The sequence below is a fragment of the Mauremys reevesii genome, linkage group 4, assembly GCF_016161935.1.
Source record: "Mauremys reevesii isolate NIE-2019 linkage group 4, ASM1616193v1, whole genome shotgun sequence".
Lineage (NCBI taxonomy): Eukaryota > Metazoa > Chordata > Testudines > Geoemydidae > Mauremys > Mauremys reevesii.
In genome coordinates, this window is record NC_052626.1 from 37,338,732 (window position 1) to 37,346,726 (window position 7,995).

The following is a 7,995-nucleotide window of genomic DNA, read 5'->3' on the forward strand; positions in this document are numbered from 1 at the left end:
TGCGTCTATCAGCACTGCACCCCACACTCAGTGGCAATAGGGCCAGTACCAGACTCGGCACAAAGGATTTCCTTGGCACTAAGAACTTCTCCGGTACCCCCATAACTGGCGCCACCAGTGTTGCCATGGCAGCAGTCACCAGCCTCCATTTCAGCACCCTTACTTACTCCTGGCACTGGAAATGATGGAACCATACTTGGTGTCAGCAGTACCGTTTCCACTGTGAGAGCCAGCCCCTTCATCATTCTGGGCTATGGATAAGTCAGACTGGCTGTACCCTGACCCCACTGTTATATCCCAAATCCCGAGACTCCTTGGCATCTGAGTCAGGATCTTACTCCTGCTCTCCATTGCCTGAGACAGGCCATTCATGGAGCGCTCTGGGTACCAGGATTGGCGCTCATCTTGTGCTTAGGACTGGGGCCCCTGGCTCAGTGCCTACTGGGCACCAATGCCCTATCCATACCAGTGGATTCTGTGGGCCACTCCTGGGTCATGGAGGTCCCACTTGTCCCACTCAAAGCTTAGATCACCAACCAGCTCTGTGGTAGTAACAGTCGATCCATCACAGGTCCAGGTACCAATGAAACTTCCCCTTGAAGCCTCCAAAGTCATCCTGCCCAGGCCTGTCAGCCCTGGAGCAGGATCCAGCACTGACACAGTTAACTGCCTCATCCTCGTCCCGGGACAATTCTGGGATGCGGGGTTCTACCTCCCCTTCAGTACCAGAGGATTTCAAGGCATACCAGGACCTGTTGTGGGGCAAGGCGGCTTTCCTAAGTATTCAAGCGGAGTCCCAGCAGGAAAACACTCAGAAGTTAATGGATATCCTGCAGCCATCAGCCCCTCGGAGAGTTGCCCTCCCTATTAACAATGTGCTCATTGAGCCTGCTAAGGTCCTCTAGAGCATGCCGGCTTTGGTTCTGCCTGCAGCTAAGCGCATGGCAAAGTGCTACTTCGTTCCCACATAGGGATTGAGGGGTTTTATTCCCATTTGGCCCCAAATTCCTTGATAGTAACTGTGGTGAACAATAAAGCCCAAGAGCAAGATTAAGTCCACTCCCAAGGAGGACTAACTGAAGGGACCTGATGAGCAGAAGGATCTACACCTCTTCCTTGCAGATGCAGATTGCTAATCAGCAGGCACTACTGTCTAAATGTGACTTTCTTAACTGGACAGCTATATCTAAATTTGTAAACCAGCAGATTCCCTGCAGAAGAAATTTCGGACATTTGTCACCAAGAGCAGCATGGTGGCTAAGACTTCTTGACAGTCCGTACTGGATGTCACAGATACTTCAGCCAGAGTGATGGCCTCTGTGATGACCATGAGGAGGTCTTTCTGTCTGCAGAACTTGAGCATTGCTCCCAAAGCCAGCAGGCCACTGAGGATTTGCCAGGCACTTTTCTCAGATAACAGAGAAGACTGCACCCCCTTAAAGGATGCTAGGGCTACCGTTAGGTCCTTTGGGGGTGTAAACACTGGCACTGCAGATGCACCAGTATGGCATTCAACAGCAACAACTGCAGTGGCATCTGTAGTGCATGTTTGGGCAGCCTTTCTCTTCCCCAAGACAGCAGTACTACCCCAGAAAGGGGCATAGATCCCACAGAAAGAAGCAGATGGGTTCAGGCCGTCGATGCGCCTTCTCCCGGCAACTCTCAAACACCCATTTTGACTTTCATCCAGGGCGGTGTTCCAGTCATTGCTCAAGGAAGATAAGGCCATTGTGGAGAAACTAAATGAATTCTTTGCATCAGTCTTCACTGCAGAGGATGTGAGGCAGATTCCCACATATGAACCATTCTTGAAAATGACAAATCTGAGGAATTGTCCCAGATTGAGGTGTCATTAGAGGAAGTTTTGGAACAAAGTGATAAATTAAACACTAATTAAAGTCACCAGGACCAGATGGTATTCACCCAAGAGTTCTGAAGGAACTCAGATATGAAATTGCAGAACTATTAAATGTGGTAAATAACCTATCATTTAAATCTTGTCTCTTGTCAGAAAACTGCATTCCTGGTAGCAATAACATCCACAAGGAGAGTGTGAGAGTTGCAGGTTTTGATGGCAGAGCCTCCTTATACACAATTCTCCAAGACAAGGTGACTTTAGACAAAAATTTTGGATGTGGTCATTAGGCGGTTTCTCTGTTTCATTTGAACCATTTGTATTCTTTCCTAAGCCACATTTGTCTCCAGAGGAACAGCATCTCCATACATTAGATATCAGGTGATGTCCAGCCTTCTATTAGGACAGGACTAAACCATTTTGTGCTTCACCTCGCCTGTTTGTCTCATATGCAGATCATATGAAGGGTTAAGCATAGACTCTTCACAGATTATCTCTAGATGGATAACATCCTGTATCAAGACTGTGGATGAAATAGCTTTGGCTACACCACCTCAGAGGATGTGAACTCATTCAATGAGAGTGCAAGAAATGTCAATACGTTTCCATCTGGGATGTTTTCAGGAACTCTATATGGTCTTCTGTACATGCTTTTATGAACCATCATGTCATTTCTGCATCTTCCAGGGTGGATACAACCTGGGGAAGGGTGATGCTGCAGTCCTTGTTTAGACAGACTCGGAGCCCTGCCTCCTGGGAGGGGTATTGCTTGTGAGTCATCTAAGTGGAATACATGGCTGCATCTGCTCGAAGAAGAGGAAGAAATGGTTACTTATTGTAACTGTGGTTCTTTGAGATGTGATGAAAACATGTATTCCATGACCCACCCTCTGTCTTTTTGCGTCAGAGTCTCATCTCCCGGCTTTTGGTGCAAAGGAACCAAGAGGGGTAGGGGTGGCATCACCTCATTACCCAGGGGAGGGGCTATGGCCACAAAGTGCAAGCATCACCCCTCTACAGGTACTTCTAGGAAAATGCTCCCACTCCAGCACACCAAGTGTACACAGACCTAAGTGGAATACACATCTGCAACACATCTAGGGTTGCCAGGCATCCGGTTTTGACCAGAACACCTGGCTGAAAAGAGATCCTGGTGGCTCCGGTCAGCGGCACAGCGGGGCCAAGGCATGGCTCCCAGAAGCACACAGCGTTTCCCTCCAGCTCCTAGGTGGAGGTGCAGCCTTGAGTGCTGTGGTTAATTGGAACTGCGGGGGCAGATGGGCACCTAGGAGCCCGAGGGAAATATTAGCCACTTCTGGGAGCCACCTGATGTAAGCACTGCCTGGAGCCCACACCCTGAGTGCCCTCCTGTACCCTAAACCCCTCATCCCTTGCCCCACACAAGAGCCTGTACCCCCAGCCAGAGCCCTCATCCCCTCCTGCACCCCCCCTTGCCTCAGCCCAGTGAAAATGAGCGAGGGTGGGGGGATGGAGTGAGCGATGGGTGGGGCCTCGGAAGGGGAGGAGCAGGGGCAGGGCCTCAGGGAAGGGGCAGGGCAATGGTGTAGGGTTTTCTGCAAGCAGAAAGTTGGTAACCCTAATCACATCTCAGAGAACCACAGATACAGTAACTGTTTCTGCTCGTTAATCTCTGTGGATAGGACAAGAAGCAATGGGCTTAAATTGCAGCAAGGGAAGTTCAGGTTTGACATTAGGAACAACTTCCTATCAGGGTGGTGAAGCATTGGAACAAATTGCCTGCGGAGGTTATGAAATCTCTATCATTGGAGGTTTTTAAAAACAGGTTAGACAGATCCTGTCAAGAATGGTCTAGTTATTATGTAGTTCTGCCTGCAGAGTAGGAGACTGGACTAGATAACCTATTGAGGTCCCTTTCAGTCCTACACTTTTATGATTCGATTAAATTCCAATAGCCTGTTGTTTTGACTAACAAGTAAGGGAGCATCCTGCTGTAGAACAAATGCATGATCAAACTGCTTCCTTGCTTTTTCCATTGTTTGCGCACATAGGCTATTGAATCACTCACATTGTGGTCAAGGGGGAAGTTACCATGTTCTGCCATGGGAGAAGAGAGCCTCAAGTATGCAGATTACAATGCTATAAAATGACCACTAAACCTTGCTGGTTAAAGGCATGTGAAATTGATGCTGTCTCTTGGCCCTTAGCCCTACCGTACTCTCTTGTCAGTTGCTTTAACTACTTCAGTATGAGACCAGAGTTCTGTTTGAAAACATAAGCTTCAAATTCACAACAACCTGAAACATGCGCAGCTTCTGTGGGATCTCTAAAGCAAGTGATAGCAAGTTCCTTTCATAATCTTCCCTGTCCACCTTCAGCCCAATAGCTTTAATACAGGTCAGGGGCATGAAATGGCCATAAACATTCAGAGGGTGATACTTAATCATGAATTTGAATAAAGAATACTTAATATATTTATGACATAGGGAACAGATGTCATCCCAGGGAACAAAAATCTTGGAAATAAAATGTACTAAGGATCAGGGCTAGCTTTAGGGGGGTAGCAAGCAGGGCACTTGCCTGGGGCCCTGCAAAGCCAAGTTGCAACATAGATAGAGAGTCACTGTGGGTAAATGTAATGTGACCATTATAGTAATTTAATCTCTAAAAGTGGAAATAAATCACCCTAAAGCAGCAGTTTTCAAACTGTGAGTATGCCTATGGGGGTCTTGGAGGAACATTTGGAGGGGCAAGCAGTGATGCCAGGCAGCTCAGGTTTCAGCCCCCAGGGCTCAGAGTTCGATCCTGGGAGGCGAGGTGGGGGCCCATTCCTTAGATTCTGCCCTGGTCCCCAGTGAGTCTAACACCGGCCCTGCTAAGGATTTAATCAAGGGTATTGAAGCATTGGAAATGAGTGTTAATGATGGAGAAGGAAAAAAACCTGAAAATCAAATCCATAATTGTTAATCTTCTGAAGGTTTTTGCTTGGATTATTTATTTAATTTATTTATTTTTGGAGGGGGGAAGGTCAGCGAAGGGGTTTCTGTCCTATTACGTGAGTGAAACAAGAGCCAAAGAGTGACCCAACTGAAATAATCACTAGTGGTTTTTTCCCCCCTGTGGATAGAAAAGAAGAATGGCAATACTTCCATGGCTGTATTTTGGGCTTGATGGTGAAATGTACCTTGAATTAAACCTCTCCCGAACAGACTTTAGCAGAGAGCAGAATGTTCTCCGCTCCCAATATATAAAAAATGAAGCACTCTGGACTTGAGCATGAGTTCATGAGACCTCCTCACTAAGATAATCAAGATTGGATCCTAGCCTCACCTTCTGGAAGCAGGAGCAGATAGAGATTAGGGAAAGGCAAGAGTGGATTCTTCTGGAGCTACCCACTCCTGAGCAATGGAAACAGTTGTTGGCAGGCTGGGACAGATCTCTGGTGTGATCTTGTTCCTTCAACATTTCACTCTGATTAGTCACTTAATAGGACTGCATGGGCCTGACTTTCAGAAGTGCAAGCACTTGCAACTTCAGCTGAATGTAGTTGGAGCAGTGACTTCATAATCTCCCTGAAAACTGGACCCTAGAGCAGTCTTGTCTTCTACCATTGATGTTTTGGCCCCTAGGGATATGTCTACATGACAAGAAACATAAAAATAAAAAAAATGCAGCAGAGAGTCTCAGAGCCCAGGTCTACAGACTCAGGCTTGCACTATGGTGCTAAAAATAGTCTTGTAGATGTTCAGACTCAGGCTCTGAAGCCTAGGGAAGAGGGTGGGTTTCAGAGCCTGAGCCTGAGCCTGAACAACTACACACTTAGTTTTAGCACTGTAGCAAAAACCTGAGTCTGTAGACCCAGGCTCTGAGACTCAGTGCTGTGGGATATTTTTGGCATGTAGACAGGTGTCATCTTCTGTGGCTTCATCTTCACAGGCCACCGTGGTTTATAGATCTGTGCTAAACAAACCAAGTGGAAAGTTAGCTAAAGAGCTACTGCTGGATGTCTGAGGGCAAATCTGATCAATTGTTACACAAGGATTTCTTGACATGCTATGCCAGGGTTATACAGGAGGCCAAGCAGAGAGTCTTTGCCTCCATCATACTCTCTGGAAAATCTTAGTCAGCTGGTTTGTCTCCAGTTGTGGACATGGTTGCCAATTAAAGTCCTTCCTATTACTGGTCAGATGTGGGCTGAATTCTCCAGTTCCTTGGAAGCACAACAACATGCTGGGACGTGAGGTGGGGAGGGGAAGGGAAGATAGACACAAACAGGTCTTTCCTGCTTGCGTTTCATCCTGTGTTGCTCACCAACGTGTTCAGTATTTTGAGCTATCAGCTGTGCATTTAGCCCATCCCTCCTAGTTAAGGCCCATAAGGAAGTGCAGCATTTATTACTGATGGAGACTGTTAATGCCTTCAGCATAGCAGCAGGTTTGAAGGAGACTTGAATGTATCATTTGCTCAAGAGATTTATTGATCTTGACAATTTGGCTAGTTATCAACCTTCCCCTTTTTATTTCCTTCCTAAGAAAGTGCTGTGATTTTATTTTCTCTTAGAAACACCCCTGCCCCCCACAAACCCAAAAAACCAAAAACCACCAGGGCCTTTAGAATCCAGGGGATTTTTCTTGGAGGAATTACAAGACTCTGGAAGGGGAGGTCATTGCAGCTTTGAACTGATTATTTGTGGAGTAGCGCTCAGAGAAGGCTGTGGCAGTCAGCTGCCTGCCTTCTTATTTGGCTAAGGCTGGCTTCTTAATATTAAACCACTTTTCCAACACCTGGGCCATTGCCAGGGAAGAGCACGGCAGTACTTCCCTCAAATGGGCTTTGGAAGGGATCTTCAGAGAAAACAATTTTAGCCTAAGAGGCACCCAAGCTCTAAGGAAGATGGTTCTACCATCTAGGGAGGCAGTATAAAACTGATGAGCTTTTTAGTGAGTGCTACAGTAACTCCAGAGTGATGTACACTTAGGGAAGGGCTGTGAAATCTGGAGGACAGGGACTCTTAGGATGTTCTTGGCACAGAGCTTACTAGACACTGATGTCTTTCATAACATACACTGTCATGTACATAAGTCAGATGTTGAAAATACAAGTTTATGACCGTCAGTAGTTGGTGATCAAAAGATAAAGATTTATGCATAGAAATATACTTAAGAAAAAGGTTTTTGAGTTGAATAGCTGCAGTCCTTCCCTTTGCTAATTTGTGTCTCTTTAACAAATTCTGCAGTTTGGAATATCCTCCTCTGGCCTAGGTTTGTTTAGTTTTCCAAACTCCATCCCCGTGGGAGCTTCCAGCTTCTTCAGAGACCCCAAACTTAGATTTATTTAGTTTTATCTGGGGAAAGGAGGATCAGGAGTCTCCTGCACAACATTTCATGTGCTGAAATGTATGTAAATTAACTTTGTTCTTCAGGAGCCCATAAGGAATTTTTAAGCTTTCATGGACATTTTATGCTGACCTTGCAAGCCTATCAGGAATCCATGGCAGTCATTTCAGTGCCCAGTGTTTAAGCATATTAAACTTGTATATGCCTATACTAAATTGTTTCCATTGCATGCAGAACCAGACATAGCATTTCTATGCATGAAGTCTATTTTCTGCACATAACCAGTATTCTTTGGACAGTGAGTGGTAGCTCTGTAATTAGGCCTCCAGCAACTTAGGGCTTTATAGGTTAATTAAAACCAACATCTTGAACTCCATCCAGAGACTTATGGGCAGTCACTGACAGATCCCAAACTATATGATGTCATGTGTTAACTGTGTGACGCATCACTTAATAAGTAGCTGGGTGCATTCTGCACTAGCGTCAGTTTCTGAAAATTCTCAGAACACATTGTATGTTTATAGTAGTCTTATATTGGAGGCAGATGCTGGGGCAGGAGCAAGGTGTGCATCCATTTCCCTCCCCAGCTCTTGTCACTTGTAATGCCTCTGACTATGAAAGTGGGATGTGTCCAAGATGTGGTTGTGTATTCAACCAGCAGAGGGCGCAAGTATCAGAGGGGTAGCTGTGTTAGTCTGGTTCTGTAGAAGCAGCAAAGAATCCTGTGGCACCTTATAGACTAACAGACGTTTTGCAGCATGAGCTTTCGTGGGTGAATACCCACTTCTTCGAATGCAAGCAGTGGAAATTTCCAGGGGCAGGTGT